At 38.7% G+C, this 19451-nt stretch overlaps 1 long non-coding RNA gene and 1 other non-coding gene across 2 annotated transcripts in view; both read left to right on the plus strand.

Annotated features, from left to right (window-relative positions):
- Positions 1-19451, plus strand: part of LOC119944511 — a 101665-nt gene that overhangs the window by 42150 nt on the left and 40064 nt on the right. The gene's annotated exons all lie outside the window — the stretch shown is intronic.
- Positions 7356-7493, plus strand: LOC119944968. Its single transcript, XR_005456106.1, has one exon. It is a non-coding gene; the product is annotated as a small nucleolar RNA SNORA7 (small nucleolar RNA).

Genomic DNA, 19451 nt, shown 5'->3' on the forward strand with positions numbered 1-19451 from the left:
GGGGAGAGTGGTGGACTGTCGGTTTTCAAGAGGGAGGGAGTTTCATGTCCGAGAGAGAAAAGGGGCAAGGGGTCCCTGGAAGGAGACAATCTAACCTTGACCTCATTTTAGACTGTGAGCCCACTGTTGGGTAGGGACCATCTCTATATGTTGCCAACTTATACTTCCCAAGCGCTTAGTACAGTGCTCTGCACATAGTAAGCACTCAATAAATATGATTGATGATGATGATGATTACACTTTCCTCTCTTGGCTCTTCTCCTATGTCTCTCACTGTTACTTCTCAGCCTCCCACACCCTGAAAGTGGGGGCCCTCCCTCAAAACCCAGTTCTATGTCTCCTTCTAGTCTCCATCTACACCCACTTTCTTGGAGAACTCATTTACTCCCTTGGCTTCAACTAACATCTCTTTACCAATGATTCCCAAATCTACATCTCCAGGCAAAACCCGTCTCTTACCCTGCAATTTCATAAACAGTGGGGAAGGAACCACTGGGAAGACTGTAATCAGGGAGGGCAAAAATGAAAAGGCAATTGCTCTGATGAGATCAGATTCACAGGTGATGTGGGGGGTACAAAAATGAATAAATAAATGAATATACAGGAGTGCTAAGGAAAGTGTAAATAAAATAAGTGCTAGAGGTGACTGGAGAGATTGATAATATGACTCAGGCGGCTGGGGAAATTTACCTGGGAAAGCTTGTTGAAGAAGGTGGGATTTTAGGAGGGATTTGAATGTGAGTAGAGCTGTGGTTTGTCTGTGGGGAGGGAAGGAGTTCCAAGGTGGGGAAACATCAAGAGCAAGGGAAAGGGAGCAGGAGAATCAAGAGCAAAGTCTATACTCTTTGATCTGAGACCTCTGGACATTTCATGCATTCAATCGTATTTATTGAGTGTGCAGAGCACTGTACTAAGCGCTTGGGAAGTACAAGTCGGCAACATATAGAGACGGTCTCTACCCAATAACTGGCTCAGAGTCTAGAAGTCTAGACATAGTCTAGAAGTCTAGAAATGTCACAGTCTAGACATTTGATACTCAGCCAACCCCCAACCCAACAGCACTTTGTGTACATATCTTCAAATTATGTATTACAAATTTTAATATTAATAATAATATTTGTGTCATTATTTTTTCATGATAATGTCTGTGTCCCCCTCTAGACTATAAGCTTGCCATGAGCCAGAACATCTGCCGATTCTGTCGTATTGTACTCTTCCAAGTGCTTAGTACAGTGCCCTGCACACAGTAAATGTTCAGTAAATACCACTGGTGGATGGAGTGATTCATATTTGACAGGATGTGATTAAATCTCAGTAAAAACTGTGCCAATGGGATGAACTGTTATCCACAATTTCTGATGTAATTCTGAGGAAAATAAGAAAAATGTTTTCACTATTTCTAAACGTTTACTTGGTTGCTGATATATGCAGGAGGATTTTGACTTTTTTTTTCCTAGAAAGCATCCTATGGAATCCACAAATTCCAAAACCTCATTGTAATGAGAAGCTTAATTAAACAGACTCTTAGTGTTTCCACAGATAATAATAATAATAATGATAATGATAATAATAATAATAATAATAATCCTGCTATTTATTAAGCATTAACTATGTGCCAAGCACTGTTTCTAAGCGTTGGGGTAGATACAAGGTAATTATATTGTCCTACATGGGGCTCACAGTCTTAATCCCCATTTTACAGATGAGGTAACTGAGGCACAGAGAAGTGAAGTGACTTGCCCAAAGTCACACAGCTGACAAGTGGCAGAGCCGGAATTAGAGCCCATGACCTCTGACTCCCAAGCGCTGTGCTCTTTCTGCTAAGCCATACTGCTGCATGACACACGCAGTTCAGAGAACATTTCTAAACCCACAGTAATGATAACAATAATAATAATAATTGGGGTATTAGTTAAGCATTTCTTCTATGCCAGGCATTGTACTAAGAAATAGGGTAGATACAAGAAGATTGGGTTGGACATAGTCCCTGTCCCACATGGGGCTCACAATCAATCCCTATTTTACAGATAAGGTGATTGAAGCACAGAGAAGTGATGTGATGTGACTTGCCTAAGGTCACACATAGTTCTTAATCCTTTCTCTTATTTGTACACTGGCTCTAGTAAACTATCTAAATTGCCCCCCTAATTAATCTTTAGAGATAAGAAAGTTCAGAACATACATTAAGCCTCTTTAGTAAAACAGAAGGACCCTGAAGGGAATGCTTATTTGAATCCTATTATCTGTTTTGTCTGCCTAATTTTAGTTGATCTTTGGTTAGAGTGGGCTCATCATTATGATAAGCATTTGTCTGATTGTTATGACCTTTTAATCTATCAATATTTTACCTGTATAGCTCTATAGACTGTGTATCATTGAAAAGGGACTGTTATCATACCCCCTACTGAGTGCATTCTTTTCACTGATGAATAGGAGTGGCTGCTAGTAATTGCCCTCATAAAGTACTAGCTCAGTAATCAACCATAGATTGATAAAAACATGCAAATGACTGAAAGTTTTTATGTGCAAATACATTCAAACATCCTATGGGCAATGTGCATTTATTGAGGAAAGCATTATTTATATTTTACCTCAATTTTCATTATTCAAACTTGGAGAACCAGAAATGGTATGTCAGTTTCCAACAGTTCATTTTGTAGAGAAATGTTAAAAGGTGCTCTAGAGAGGCAGTAATAGCTAAAAGATGTAATGGAATCCCTGTATCAGGAGTCATCCCATTACATAGATTCATACTGTGCTCATTAGGTAATCTCCATACATAGAGTTGTCTGAAAACTACTATTCATGCTTCCCTTTGTTCTTAAGAGACTGAAAAGACTTTGGGGTCATTAGGTATTCACATCAAGATGTTCTTTTTCCATAGCTTATGGCTACGGGGTCCTATGATTTCATATATATTTCTAAAATAGATTGAAAGAAATTTTCTCCTACTGAGATTTTTTAGCCCGATGATTATAAAATGTCGTAAAAAATACTGTTCACATTTGGCTATGTAGAAATCCACCCTTCCAAAAATGTTTCAAGTTGAAAACCTTGTCATAAGGTTGGAATTAACAGGCCTGAGATCTTCCTGCTGTTTTTCTAAATCCTTCACCGGACCTCCGCCAATCACCTCATTTCTGTATCTTTTCCTGGTCCTCCCCCAGGTTCTGCCTGTCCTCCTGGGCAAATTCAAAATGCCCTGTTATCCCTTCAACTCATTCTTGACATCAAGCCTTACCCCAGGCTTCAGATAATCCCCAGGAAACTCCTCGGGCTGGTTTAATCTGCTGTTTTCTTTTAGGCAGTCAAACAAATCCTGAAAGTCCTTTATATTTCTTAATTCTGCCTTCTCTCAATAGGAGATAAATGTTCATATCCCCAGTTGTTTTCCTGTCTAAATACACCATTCTCATGGTCTAGTCCTCACACACCACTTAGCAAATACAAGGATCTTTGTGCTTGTATGATTTGGAAATTCACTTTATATTCACTGAGTTCAGTTGCCCTGCGGCTTCAATAGGTCTTAATATAGCAGTGTTGTTTGGTTGATTGAAAGCTTCCAGTGGGTAGGACTCTAGCTGATACCCCATTATTCATCCCATACCACATAAAATTGCCCACCAAGAAGATCCTTTGGGATCCTTTCTAGACTGTGAGCCCATCGTTGGGTAGGGACCGTCTGTAGATGTTGCCGATTTGTACTTCCCAAGCGCTTAGTACAGTGCTATGCACACAGTAAGTGCTCGATAAATACAATTGAATGAATGAATGAATCCCTTGGATGGCCTGGGTAGTAAAGTAGTAGTAATGTCAATCAATCAATCGTATTTACTGAGCCTTTCCTGTGTCCAGAGCCCTGTCCTAAGAACTGACTGGGAAAGGATACACTGGGGGTGGAGGCGGAGAAGGGGGAAAACAAGACATGATTAATCCATCTACCAGTGATATTTATTCAATCAATCAATCAATTGTATTTATTGAGCGCTTACTGTGTGCAGAGCACTGTACTAAGCACTTGGGAAGTACAAGTTGGCAACATATAGAGATAGTCCCTACCCAACAGTGGGCTCACAGTCTAAAAGGGGGTGACAGAGAACAAAACCAAACAACAAAATAAAATAGAATAGATATGTACAAGTAAAATAAATAAATAAATAAATAGAGTAATAAATATGTACAAACATATATACATATGTACAGGTGCTGAGGGGAAGGGAAGGAGGTAAGATGGGGGGATGGAGAAGGGGGTGAGGGGGAGAGGAAGGAATGCTTTTATTGAATGCTTTCTTTGGACAGGGCACTTTACTAAGCATTTGGGAAAATACAATGCAGCAGAGTTGGTAGACGTGATCCCTGCACACGAGGATCCTGGCCTCGGAGGAGCTCAGAATGTAATGGTATTAGGCTGGTAGAAGTGACTGGCACTAGACTTCTAAGAGAGTATTGGGTTGTGATAATACATTTCTGTAGGGTCGTGGAAGGAGAACATTAGTTGTCCAGGTTTATATTTTACTGTTAGGTTGCTTTTCCTTTGGAGCATGTGCAATCTTTGTTTCATTTTGTAGAAGAAAAGCAAAGGCCGTCATAACTCTGTGAATGGCAATCAATCGATCAACAGTATTTATTGAGCACCTACTGTGTGCAGAGTACTGTGCTAAGCACTTGGGAGAAACTATGGTGATAGCTATATCTTCCAATAAACAGTGTAAAGGGCCCATGAAAATCTCCCTGTGGTTTAGTTGAAAAAATAGGCTGTAAAAGGGATTTATTTTCCTAGAAAAAGCTGAGAAAAAGACTTCTTGATCTCTCCATTTCACAGTAGCTTTTTAATTGTATATTTCTTCTGGGCAGTTTGCACATTCCACCTAAGGTACTTATGCCTGAGTAGTTCAAGAAGGTGAATGGCAGACTACATATCAGGTTTTACATCATCCTTTAAGAGCTGCAACTTAATCAGATGGGCTGGGATTTCCTGCGAAAAAGCCAGATGAGACTGCATATTTTTCATGATCTCCATTTTAGGATATTGCTCTTCTAATTAAGCTTGTCGAATGATAGCCACAAACATGGGCACAACTTCAAAGGGAACTGCATTATTTTAAGTAGAATTAAGTAGAATTACTTATGAGAAGCAGCATGGCTCAGTGGAAAGAGCATGGGCTTTGGAGTCAGAGGTCATAGGTTCAAATCCCGCCTCCTCCACTTGTCAGCTGTGTGACTTTGGGCAAGTCACTTAACTTCTCTGTGCCTCAGTTCCCTCATCAGTAAAATAGGGATTAAGACTGTGAGCCCCCCGTGGGACAACCTGATCACCTTGTAACCTCCCCAGTGCTTAGAACAGTGCTTTGCACATAGTAAGCGCTTAATAAATGCCATTATTATTATTATTATTAGGAAAGTAATGGATGCAAATTTTCAGGATTATCTGAAACATTTAATTTCTGAATGAGTTGGGAACATGCAGGGCATTCTACAATGTGTTCTTGAAGAACACATTGAGTGGTAAAAAAATGCATCCTAAATAAACAGTGATTAAATAGTAATTAATAGTACACATAGTTGATGATTCAAAGATACCACCATGACTGACATTTCTTGATAAAAATTCCTACATTATTGCTATGTTCGCTACTAGCAGAATCATTTAAACCTTTGCTATTTCTTGTTATTTTATTGAATTACATATTGTAAAGTAACACAAAGAGAACCCTGTACAATTCAGTGCGGTAAAGAGAATGGGAAGATTAGCAGGTTCACACCTTCACCACTGCCTCATAATTTTGCACCACCACTTCTTCCTACATGAAAGCTATTTGTAATAATAATAATAATAGTAATAATAATAATGACATTTTTTATTAAGTGCTTACTATGTGCAAAGCACTGTTCTAAGCACTGGGGAGGTTACAAGGTGATCAGGTTGTCCCATGGGGGGCTCCCAGTCTTAATCCCCATTTTACAGATGAGGTAACTGAGGCACAGAGAAGTTAAGTGACTTTTCCAAAGTCACACAGCTGACAATTGGCGGAGGCGGGATTTGCACCCATGACCACTGACTCCAAAACCTGTGCTCTTTCCACTGAGTCATGCTGCTTCTCAGAAGAGAAGAGAGAAGAAGAGAAGAGAAGCAGCATGGCTCAGTGGAAAGAGAAGAAGAGAAGAAGAGAAGAGAAGCAGTGTGGCTCAGTGGAAAAAGCATGAGCTTTGAAGTCAGAGGTCACAGGTTCAAATCCCAACTCTGCCAACTGTCAGCTGTGTGACTTTGGGCAAGTCACTTCACTTCTCTGGGCCTCAGTTACCTCATCTGGAAAATGGAGATGAAGACTGTGAGCCCCCCATGGGACAACCTGATCACCTTGTTACCTCCCCAGCACTTAGAACTGTGCTTTGCACATAGTAAGCGCTTAGTAAATGCCATCATTATTATTATTATTTGTACCAATCTGCAGATTATATAATACCAGTCAATCAACCATTAGTATTTATTGACCATCTGCTCTGTGCAGAACATTGTACTAAGTACTTGGGAGAGGACATATATTTAGAAAACACAACCCACCTGTTATGCCATAAGAGAGTCTTTTTGTGGGAAAATAATTCCCTAATCCTTCCATTGATTTATATCCAAATCATACCACGAAAAAATGGGTTATAACTGAACCAGGTGTAGGTTCTGTCCGTTAAATTTAAAGGTGCCATGGCTGGTGAATTTGTATTGTAAAGTAAGGAAGAAGATGGTTCTGTGGCTGATGCCAAGGCATAATTATCATTATTATTGTTATTACAATTAGGACCCTTTGTCCATGTCCTTCCTCTGGCCTGGAGCTCCTCACCCCTTCATGTTTCACAGCCCACCACTCTTCCACTTTGAGGTCTTATTAAAATATCTCCTCCAGGAAGCCTTCCCCATTTAAGGCCTCTATACTCCTATTCTCTCGCTCTCTTCTGCATTGTCTATGTACTTGGATATATGCCCTTTAAGCACTTGACATTCACCCCTCACTCAGCCCCACAGCACTTAGGTACATGTCTGTAATTCATTTATTTATTTAAAATAATGCCTATCTCTCCCTCTATACTGTTAGCTCCTTGTGGCAGGGAACATGTCTGCCAACTCTACTGTACTGTACTCTCTCAAGCTTTAGTGAAGAATCACTGTTAATGCACATAGTAATTGAGTTTTCCTTCAGTTCAAAAATGCTGCTGCTGATTCATTGATGTAAGCATCTTTGAGAGAAAATCTCTTGCACTCTTACACACTTGGTCCATGAAAGTACATTGCACCCCTTTTGGCCCCTTGATATTCAGGTGAGCATTGCTTAGCCCAGAAAACTGTATCCTACCCACATCAATCCCTCTCAGGATCACACCTGGAGAGTTTCCAGTACTCTACCAGTCTCGGCTATGGGAGGGAGAGTCAAGCAGAGGTCTACCCATTCCATTCCTAGCTTGGGCAGTCGCTAGCGAGTGGAAGGCAGTCTGCTACAAGTCAAAACTCACCCATGCTGGGTAGCAGCAGCATGGGAAAGAGTCGAGGGCAGAGACTTGGGTTTACTGCGCGGAAGGCGGCAGTGGTAAACCACTTGCTTATTTTTACCAAAAAGCGCCATGGATATACTACCAGAACAATTGCAGATGGAAAGCCGGGAGTTCTGGGTGAGATGTGTCTGTGGTGTCACTATGGGTCGGAAACAACACGACAGCATAAGACAAGTCCCACATCGATTCATGTGTTTAATTTATTTTATCAGATGAAAAATTTTGTTCTGAGCCACCCACAATCTCCTAGGTCGTCGCCCGGTGCCTAGTGGCATGTGTGGCAATATAACTGGTAGGAAGAATGTATGTAGCCTGTGGTCCCAAAATAGAATATCTCTGAGACTTACGCATCAGCTGACCCCACTGAGGTCTCAACCATTTGGCACACACCAACAGGCTGGTGCCGTGCGGCTTAGCGAGTAATGGTTGGGGGGAAAGGGGATCTTTTCTATCTTGCAAAAATTAGGGGAAAATTAAAAAAAGGGAAACAAAATAACCAGCAACAAAGAAACGAGTTGTCCTCCATCTAGCCTGATAGACGGGAGGTCGAAAGTAACAGCAGCAACAGAACGGGGCAACTGCAGCCAAGGTGGTTTTTTGAGAAGGTAGCACAACAATGCCAGTCAGGCTTGAAAGAATCCCATCAACTGTTTTCAACTATCCATTAGATTTTCCCCTGCAGACCCCTCATAGAAATATTATTAACTGAAAAGCATAATTGAAATAATTGTTCAGTTACAATAAAGGCAAAGGAAAGGAATGGTTAAAGGTGTACATGTCAATAAAAATCAAAACCGGTGAAATTTTTCTGCCACAAAATGTGCCTGTATAAGGGACCTACTTTAGGGTGATATTTGATTGTAACCTCCTCCAAGATGTTTACCAATTAGTCTTTCCTGGCTTTGCAAATGGATTTGCTGTCCATTTAATCTTTTGGGACACAGTTATTCACATAAAGTAGCTTCTCAATGACATCCTCAATTTAGTCATGGATAAACATATCTGTGGCAGTACAGTATTCTTCAGTGGCCTTGACACATCCCTTATGCTAGATTCCTGTGTGTCTTTAGAATACAGTTGCTTCCCAGAAGAGGGAAACTAGTTGGCAATCCAGTATACTATCATGTGTGATGTGAAATTAAATTGTTTTGCAATACTAAATCTCCCAAAGATCCCTTATAGAAATACTATCAAAATTTTGTAGATATCAGGGACAACAGAATGAAGTGCCCCAAATTCCAAATCGATTATGAGATTAATCAAAGACCCTGAAACAAATGTTGCACTATACTTTGTTAGTAGTTGATATTCTAAAAAGACTAAATTGTCCACACAACAATGTCAACTCACACTGCAAATCCTATACGATGCAATTGACAGTAACAGCCAGTAAACAGTTGAGATGACTCATGTCAAGACCTTTCCCTGTTAAATTAGGGATGAAATCATTCCAGTTCCCAAATTCTACTTGTTTTTTCCATTTTTCATGGTTCTCACTGCCCTCCTGATTTCAGAAAGCTATGGAATAGAACATAATATCATAGCTAGTTGGATCCTTGCTGAAATGGGAGGTTGAGAGGGGAAGAAAAGGTAGAAGGGAAAAGAGATGGTGATTCATGAAGAGGAGAAACTTCCCCTTCCACTTTAGTTTCCATTTTTTCACTGAATAGTGTCATGTTTCTTTACCTGTGCTTAAGTTTGTTAAAATCTGAATTCTAGCACTGATTTTGAATACAAGGATGGTAGGGATTTTTATGATTTCCTTTCAGTGGAGTGAAATTGTCTCACTAGCATGAATACAACATTCAAATATTCTGCCACACCTCTGTAAATGTTGAACTTCTGGACAAAGTCATTGTAGTAGTTTGTCCTACTCATCAAACATTTCTGTGTTAACGTTTGATAATGCTTTCTATAATCTAAAAACATTTCTATGGCAAATGTACACTGGATAGAATTCTAGACAAATGATCTCAGTCAGAACATAAACAATTTTTTTGACTAGAAAGTTAGGGAAAGGTTAGAGAATGTTCTTCTGACAATGAGCATCTATTTGGATAGAGTGTATTGCAGTGTCAGAAGAACCAGTTGTGCATATGCACATGGAGTATTATGATGGGAGTTTTCTTCACCTGGGGGCTCTACAAGAATGCACTGGAAAATCCACATTTACTTTCACAATTCTGCTAAGACATAGAAATCATTTGAGATCTGTAAGACAACTTATCAGGTATGTCCAAGAACTGCCAAATAAATGATAACATTTTCCATGATTCAATTAGTTAAGGCCATTGTCCTATGGAAGCCTGCAACTGTAACATTCACCATGAAAAGATAAAGAAAAAACATTTTATGTTTACTTAGCACTTTGTCCATAGAGCACAAAGCATGTTACCCTGCAGAGAGTATGTAGTGAACTCTAGAACAAAACTTCAAAATAGACCATCTTGCTCTTATTTTCAGAGAAGACAGGAAGCATAAGTGACTTATTGAAGATCACTGTCGGTCAGTTAGTAGTAGAACCAGGAATTTAGAATCCAGGACACCTGATTTCCAACTCAGTGCTCTATTCACAAGACCACATTACCTCCCAGCCATTAAAGTCATTCCTCTCTAAATGAAAAAATATATTTCACTTTAATTCCACCTATTCCGGGGCAAATGAGATATTTCTGCCAAAGCTGAAATGCTGCAGCATTGTGAAATGTGGAACCTTCGTTTTCTAACCAGTCCCCTCTGGTAGAAAGGAAGCTTTAACATATTTGTCTCCCTCTGGAGCAGAGACTGGGCGAACAAAACCTGCAGCAAATTTTGACCTAATATTTTTTAACCATTATGAAGACCTTTCCATGTTTTGCATACCATATAGTAACACGCTGGTTTAGTGACCCAGGCCTCTCCCTTGTTTCTTTTACAGATTGTTATAGCCTTGATGCATTTCACAAACAGGTTATTTTGGGTTCCCTTCAGCTGGATTTGAATTACATAGTAATGCCATAAAATGGCTAATTGGGAATTAAACATTCCTTTAAAATTATTTTGACTCCAATTATGCTGAAAACTAATTTCTTTAGCTCTTTCTTTAATACTTCTGCTCTAAGCTTTGACACATTGCTCTGACTTACGCTCAACAGCAAAGCAGGGCTCCAGGGAATGGTTTTAACCCACTACACCTGCTTATGACAGGTGAATGCCACTTCCCTGGCTTTTAAAATGTAAAACGAGAATTATTATTGTTTTTCAGTTTCCTTCCCTTCCTCTATCAGTGTCCTATCTCTCTTTTTATTTAAAAAACAGAAAAAATTCTCTCTGTGAATCTGTGTTGTGAAAGAAAGAGTAAAGGTGCCTAACTAGTATGGAGAAGAATTTTACCCAGGCACCAAATATAAATTTTCTGACAAGATAATCAAAAGGAGGTTTTGTAGTTACACTAATAGAGCAGTAATGAATGACAAGAGGTGAATAAGTCAATGCGAATATTTTTGTGACCGTCCCCAGTAATCTTATTCTGTAGGCAGTGTTTCAAGTGAGAGCTAAAAGCACCAACTAAGGAGAAAAGATTTTCAATGTCACCGAAGTTAAAACATGTCAGCAGCAGTTCCTTCTGTGAGTATTGTCTCACATGAAAGAAAGGATGGATTGAATTCATATCGGAAACAAGAGAAGATTTTCCATCTGACCTCATTATGTGTTTCTCTGGAGTGCATCTCTGGGTTTCTGCCTGAACTGAAATTGTGTGTGGAAGAAACCGAATACAAAGCAGCTTTGCACTGTTGCAACTGACTTATCTTAATAAGATGGGGGTATTTATTATTTTGCCACAGATATATCTTAACTCTAAAAGTCATTAAGACATGCCGGAGCCCTTTGTTCAAGCGATCCCCGTAAGTGAAGGCGTGTACTAATGAGGGGGTTCATGCATTGCAGCGCAGTTGGCAGCAAAGATGAAGCAGTATTGCAGTATATCAGAGAGATTTATACTGAGAATTTTTAATGGAAAGATTTTTGGGAACTCAGCCGTCATATCCTTATAAATAATTAAACTTACAAATTATCATTGTTATAATACAGCCAGTTTCCCTTCCTGTGAGCATTCCTAGCACAGTTCAGGATAGATTTCTTTGGGGGCGTTTCTAGCATTTTTCACTGTGCCTGAATATTTACCAATCGCATCAGGAAATTATTCAGAGGTCAGAAATAATAGAAAACCTGCCTTCAAATTAACCTTGTGGTACAAAGAGAAAGGTTTTCTGTGCAGTACCATGTTATATCGAGGAGAAATCTTTGCTTCCTGAGTCTTAAGATTAAATGGAAGCTGGTGAAATTTAAATATATATATATATATACATATATATATATATACTTATGTATATAGATATATATGGATAGATAGATAGATAGATAGATAGATAGATAGATAGATAGTATATGAATGCTCCACGGAATATCATGCTCTGGAATGGATTATTACCTGACATACATTTTTATTACTATTTTTGCTCCTGATGATACAACAAAGTATATAAAAAGTTATAAACTGAAATCCCAAATTGTATCAAGATTTAACAGCTTTTAAAGAGCCTGACCAAGCATCTTGATGTTTCCTAAATAAGGATAGAAATACTAAAAGGCAAATACTCATTAAGGTAATGATGAATAATACGCATTTGTTTGACAATTTGAATTGTTTTAATGAAATTTTTAGTGAAACACAATTTTATTTGCTTTTAATTACTTAGCATTGACTTAGTTTTTTCAGTTGCTATGACAACCCAATGTTTAAAAGTAATTTATTCTGTGTATTATGGGGAAGAGTTGAACCCACTTTACAAACTGGTGAGTATCACTCATCATCAAACTGAGGGAACAGATTAAATTTTTTTTAGTCACACTTGCACATCTGAAACCAGTATCCACTAAGCTAGTGTCCGTTTTGCATTAATTACCTAATATATTTTTTCGGTGCCCGTGAAAGGGTGTTACAGGCAACTAGGATCTTACAGTTTGATTTACTTTCTGAATGGAGTAAATATTTCAGGAATAAGTACCTGAGTGGCTGTACTTCCTTACCTAGTTTTACTAATGAAAATTATCCATAGTCGCAAAAGCTAAAAGTGTGCTTTGGTGTAATTGTTTTAATTCTCCATTATTGTAATTTGGATTATTAAGATAAAAGTGTGATTTAGGGAAATTTTGAACTTGTCTGGACAATTTGCATGACTAGATGTTACATATACCAAATTTTATTTTGAAAATTTAAGAATTGAAAATATTAGAACATATTCATCTAAACCTCTAAATCAAGGGTCTTTTTAAATATGCATAATACTGAAAATAAATTTACCAGTGTTATTTGTTTGTGCAATCACCTTGCAAAAATGCCTTCCAAGGAAAAATATAATTGGATAGATCTCCTAAAATTCAGATATTATTTTGACTTTATCTGGCCTTTCAAGACATTAGGTCACGTCATTTTATAAGAAACTGCTAAAGAGACTCTCTCTCCACTTGTCCACATCAGGAAAGAGAATATTTCTATCTGAATTTTCCAGTAGAAGTTTCCATTTTATCCACGATTCTCCGTATGATCAATAATTTCTGATGAATAAATGACTCGATCAGTCAATCAGTGAAGAATGAATGGATGAAAGAATGATCAGTAAATTAATGAATGAGAATGAATAAATATATGAATGAACATTGAATGAATGATTTATTTGGTGTTGGATGAATAAACGAATTAACGTTCTCCAGATATTTTTGCCTCTCCCTAGATGATACTGTTTTGTTACCCACTCAGTCTATCATCTACCTCTCCCAACATTTACTTCTAACTTAAATGCTGTTTGGTCTTTCTTAATACAGTCTTTCTCTAGTGATTACTGCTATCTCATTTCTTTTTGAAAATGGTGGTTCCCCACTGTTTGCCATTTAATATTTATATCCAGTAAAAATTATCAAGTTTATCCATCTTGTCTGACACTCAGGCTGTTTTTTTTGCCTTTAGGTTATTAAGGCACCATTCTAGCTTATTTAGCAACCCAGATGGACAGAGGAACAGAAGCACATGAAATATGCTTCTCTGTTGATGTGGTATCATAAGGGAGTGCTTTAAAGTGTGCGTGAAACTCCTGAATCGTCTTCCCCCAGCTAAGGAAATGAGAAGTGAGGAATGGTGTTATTGTTTCTTGGACATTTAGGGGCTTGTAAGTGTGAATGTGTAGATTTTTGTCAATCAGTCAACAGTATTTATTGAATACTTACTCTGTGCAAGAGAATTAGTAGAAACAATCCCTGCCCACAGAAACTTACACTCTAGTGGGGGAGAAAGACCCTAAAATTTGAAAACAGGTAGGGGAAACAACAGTCTTTAGAGTATATGTTCATGAGTGCTGTGAGGCGGGGGTCTTAACGCTGAAAGTGTTACTAACAGTGATCTCCATCTGAAGGCGCATATGTGGCAGAAAAAGTCAATGAGATGCTCACTGTTCCAACTTCACTCACACACAAAGCCCTTCATTTGTGATGTGGTGTGCTGGTGCAGCTATGTCTGTATTTGAAGATGTGGGGACTTCAGTTTAACTCATTCATTCATTCATTCAATCGTATTTATTGAGCACTTACTGTGTGCAGAGTACTGTGCTAAGCACTTGGAAAGTACAAATCGCAACATATAGAGACGGTCCCTACCCAACAACGGGCTCACAGTCTAGAAGGGGGAGACAGACAACAAAACAAAACAAGTAGACAGGTGTCAGTACCATCAGAGTAAATAGAATTATAGCAGTATACATGATGATGATGATGGAATCTATTAAGCGCTTACTATGTGCAAGGCACTGTTCTAAGCGCTGGGGAGGTTACAAGGTGATCAAATTGTCCCATGGTGGACTCACAGTCTTAATCCCCATTTTACAGATGAGGGAACTGAGGCACAGAGAAGTGAAGTGACTTGCCCAAAGTCACACAGCTGACAATTGGGAGAGGCAGAATTAGAGCCCGTGACCTCTGACTCCAAAGCCCGTGCTCTTTCCACTAAGCCATGATGCTCCTCTACATATCATTAATAAAATAAATAGAGTAATGAATATATACAAATATACACAAGTGCTGTGGGGAGGGGAAGGGAACTCAGATTGAGACCCAAACAAGTAGAAGGAGGCCAGTCAATATGATGTGTTTTTCTACTGGCTCAGCTTTTGGGGAAGGGTATTCCGAGATATCCAAGATACCTGAGTGAGTTTCTTCTTCAGATGAAGAGTGGAAAATAGGGCATTCCAAGGGTGTGCTAGCATGAACAAGAAAACCAAATGATCTTTTCTTTAGTATTTCTCTGTTTTCAATTTTTATTTTGCTCATTTTCCCCCCACTCACCCTACCCTTAAAATTTGTCCCTCTCGTGTACATCCACCAATTTCCAATTACAGGGTTTTCAATTAATCAATCAATCAATTGTATTTATTGAGCGCTTACTGTGTGCAGTGCACTGTACTAAGCGCTTGGGAAGTACAAGTTGGCAACATATGAAGACAGTCCCTACCCAACAGTGGGCTCACAGTCTAAAAAGGGGAGACACAGGGTTTTCAGCCAAGATCCAAACAATTTGTAATTCTGATGTGAAGGTTTCCCTCAACCACAGGGTACAGATTGGATAAGAGGATACAGAACTGCTGCTCAGTAGTACACAAAGACACTTGGTTTCTGCAAATACCTACCAACCTGGCTGCCTGGGGGTTCTGAGACATGATGTAAAGGTAGAACCAGCAGGATTTGGTGACCAATTGAATATTAAATAATGGATAACTGGTGGATTAGTGCCTTCTTTCATTTTACAGCAGAATAACAATAATAACAATGGTATTTGTTAAGTGCTTACCATGTGCTAAGCACTGTTCTAAGCACTGGGTAGATACAAGGTGATCAGGTTGTCCGACATGGGGCTCACAGTCTTAATCCCCATTTTACAGGTGAGGTAACTGAGGAACAGAGAAGTGAAGTGAGTTGCCCAAAATCACACAGCTGACAAGTGGTGGAGCCGGGATTTGAACCCATGACCTCTGACTCCCACGGCTGTGCTCTTTCCACTGAGCCACGCTGCTTCTCTGCAGAATATTTAGTTAACTTGCAGCATATTCTTCAGGCTGTAGGTAATAGATTCTGCCATGAGAAGATGCACAGTTGAGGACCAAAGAAAAGAGATGATATTATCTGGACAAAAAATTAGGACATTGCGAGAATCCCTTCCGAATCTAAATGTTCCTGATTGTTTTTCATGCAATGCATAGGACAGAATGAACAGTAAAAGATGAAATGTTGTCACTGAATGTAATGCCCAGTGGAAATGTTCTATATGAAAAATATACTTCAGTGTATTAGCGAGACCTAATGCCTTTGACTAAAATTATTTTTAAGTACTCACTTTAAAAATTTGGCACACCTCATAGTGTTTTGTTTTATATATTTAGCGGGCAAGTCTTCATTGATTACCTGTGGTTACTTTAGGGAGTTTTAGGTACACCTGTTTACTTGTTTTGTTTTGTTGTCTGTCTCCCCTTCTTAGACTGTAAGCCCGTGGTTGGATAGTGACAGTCTCTATATGTTGCCGATTTATACTTCCCAAGCGCTTAGTACAGTGCTTTGCACACAGTAAACGCTCAATAAATACGATTAAATGAATGAATGAATGCTTCCAAATAAGGGCGGAGAGATTAGGAATGCTGAAATTAGCTTTTTGAAGAGGTTATTGCTGCAAGGCTTAGAAAATTAGTCAATTTTAGATCTAAGGCCAGAAATCAGAATTCATTGGAGGGATGATTCTTCATTATTTCAAGGCTGCTTGTGTAGTACTTTGCTTCTTGTCAGATGCATTCTTAATGATATTTAGTGTGAAAATGGATTTCATTTAAGGATATATTTATAGAATTTTAATTTTGAAGGAATTTTCCAAGCAGAATAGTATTTTCCTCATCTTTCCCCCCTCCCCCCCCCCCGCCCCAAAATGGGTGCTGAAAGCTTTTGATTTATGTAAAGCTTCTAGATTTCCCCCTTCTGGACTGAGAGCCCGTTCATTGTTGGGTAGGGACCGTCTCTATATGTTGCCGACTTGTACTTCCCAAGCGCTTAGTACAGTGCTCTGCACACAGTAAGTGCTCAATAAATATGACTGAATGAAAGAATCCAAAAAATGAAATATATTATGTAACCAAGACATTGTTCTCTACTAAACGCAGAGCACATGGAGTTTAGTACATTGACATCACCACATCCTTTACAGATTGGAAAAACTAATGGTAAAATGGATGATTTCAACATGACAGCATGACAGCACACGTGGTATTTTATGTTCTGCAAATGATTTAATATATAACACACTGTAGAAAATAAACACAGATCAAGTAATTAGCTCAAATTTTAACACTGCCCAGAGCCATTGCTGGAGTGTAGGGAATGCCTATGTTTCCTCTTCTAAAGCTCATTATTTTCCAAGAGTTTATAATTCAATGTTAAGTTGCCTTTGGACAAAAACATGGTAAGAATTGCCAACACAACACCAATTTTGTTGTATCTGCTTTTCACCATTGTACTTGTTCCTCTGAACAACTCTGAAGTATGCAGCTTTCGGTATCTGCCACAATCCCTGTAGTTCCACAGCATGCGTTCAAGACAAAGTGACACCATAGAGTTGGAATTTTCCAGATTTTATACATTTAAGTCAGATGTCTACCTCCACTGTGACACAGGTTGGAATATTTTGAGATGCATTCAGTTGGCTGCTTGCTACAGATTCGATACTTTCTTTATTTCGAGTAGTGCCCAAAATGCACCAGAACTATATTACTTCACTTGAGCTAGTGCAGTACTGCAAAACCATGCTGTGCAGGGAGTGAATTGTTATCAAGAGAAAGTTTACTTTCGGTGTTGAGAATTAATTTAGCTGAATTGGTTCACTGAATACAATCCCCTCAGTATTGTTTGTCAGAGTATGTTATATCACCTTGGATTGCTTTGTCAATAATCTGCCTGGCCTGCAAGCTAAAAATCTAAGATTGCTGGGATGACTGACAGGCTGGAGATAGCTGATAATTCCGAGGAATTGGAGGTGTAAAATCTTTAAGGACCATGTCTACAGTATAAATGCCAGGGTATCTCCACATCACTCTGTACTTACAAAGGCAACAGCATTGTTAATGGCAGCCTGTCTGTCCATCAAGTTTGCTACAGGAGGATTTATTCCTCTTTCACTCCTTATCTTGCCTTGCTGTGTTTATTTCTAAACCAGCTGCAGAATAAATTGCCTGTTGTCTTCAACTCCTACATTGAGTACAATGATAGGCTCTGTAAAGCCTAACACCATAGTGGTTTTTTCAGTCCTCTGTTTCCAGAATGTTGACTTCTAAATTTAGTTGTGTTTAAATATGGATTGTTATTTGAGGGGCATTTTCTCCTATGGTGAGATACTACATAGGGCAGAGCCAAACTCCTCAAAGTCTAGAAGGTTTGGTGTATGAAGAATAAGGAGGTAGTGTCCATTTTGATTAAAGAAGCAGGGTAGCCTAGTGGAAGAACCACAGGCCTGTGAGTCAGAGGACCCTGGTTCTAATCCCATCTCCCCCACTTCACTGCTGTTTGGCCTTGGGCAAGTCACTTAAATCCTCTCACCTCAGTTTTCTCATCTGTAAAATGGGGATTGAATCCTACTCCCTCCTACTCTGAGCCCCAACCGGGATAGGGACTGTGTCCAGCCTGATAACTTTTATATCTACCTCAGTGATCGGCACGTAGAAAATGCTTAACTGTTGTTGCATTTATTCCCTTATATAGTTTTCAATAATTATTTGGATCCAACACTGGAAATAATAGAGGAATGGACACAGTACAATAAAATAACTAAAAGTAAACTAAAATAAAAGCAAAAATCAAGCCCCTTTGAAATATGACCGGATTTTAAGGATCAATTTTTTTCTTCTACATGCTGCTGTGAACTCTTTGAAGTGGAGGGGCTGCTGTGACAACTCACAAACTGGGATTACAATTCACAAACTGGGATTAGCAGCTAAATTTTCATTGGCTCTAGGCAATGGTAACTTTTAATGGGAAGGGGATGACAGCCAGGAAATGATGCCACTATCTATAGAGTTTTATTTGATTAATTTAAAATTATTACTTGGGGATCTTCAATGGATTTTTCTAAAAGAAGAGGTTCAAGCAGGGAAAATACCAAAGAACTGAGTTGGAATAACATTTATAAATTTCATGCAAATCTATCTCCTTCTCCCTCACAAATTCCAATTCATCCATTTCCAGAAAGCAGCAAAGATCTGTTTTCTGTTTCCAAATGAATTGTCATGGTTGAATTCCTGGTTGTGGCTCTGATTGTAATGTAGTGTCCTTATGCACACTGAAGAGCTTTGAGTAATTCTAATATGTGTTGGGAAGTTCAGCTGCTGATTTGAACACTGCTCCAAAAGTGACTTGAAGTTTGCACATTAGTTCCAATTTGCTTTTGAAAATCCTGAGTCAGTTCTGTGTTCCTTTAAAGACACAGTCAATCATTCCAACCCGCTTCTGACTCACTTCTTGTTTTAAGATATACCACATAATTGTGATGTGCATCTGCTTATAGTAAGGACTTCATTTTTTTCACTATTACACAGACTAATTGCAGTAATTAGAGAGTTGCACAATGATTATTTCCCAAACAAGAAATGTAGAAAGAAATACATCATTTCTTCACAATAGGTTTGGGTAAAAACTAAGTAAAAACAAAAGTCTAAAAGACAGATATTCAGAAAACTCATTTTTTAATAGTCTTTCCTCACTGTCAGAGTAGCACTTTCAAGATTGTGTTATGGTTGTGTTTTACCAATGGAGCTCAGCTGCTCTTGCTAAAGCCATCAATGAAATTAATC

Source organism: Tachyglossus aculeatus, chromosome 23 (assembly GCF_015852505.1).
Source record: "Tachyglossus aculeatus isolate mTacAcu1 chromosome 23, mTacAcu1.pri, whole genome shotgun sequence".
Taxonomy (NCBI): Eukaryota; Metazoa; Chordata; class Mammalia; order Monotremata; family Tachyglossidae; genus Tachyglossus; species Tachyglossus aculeatus.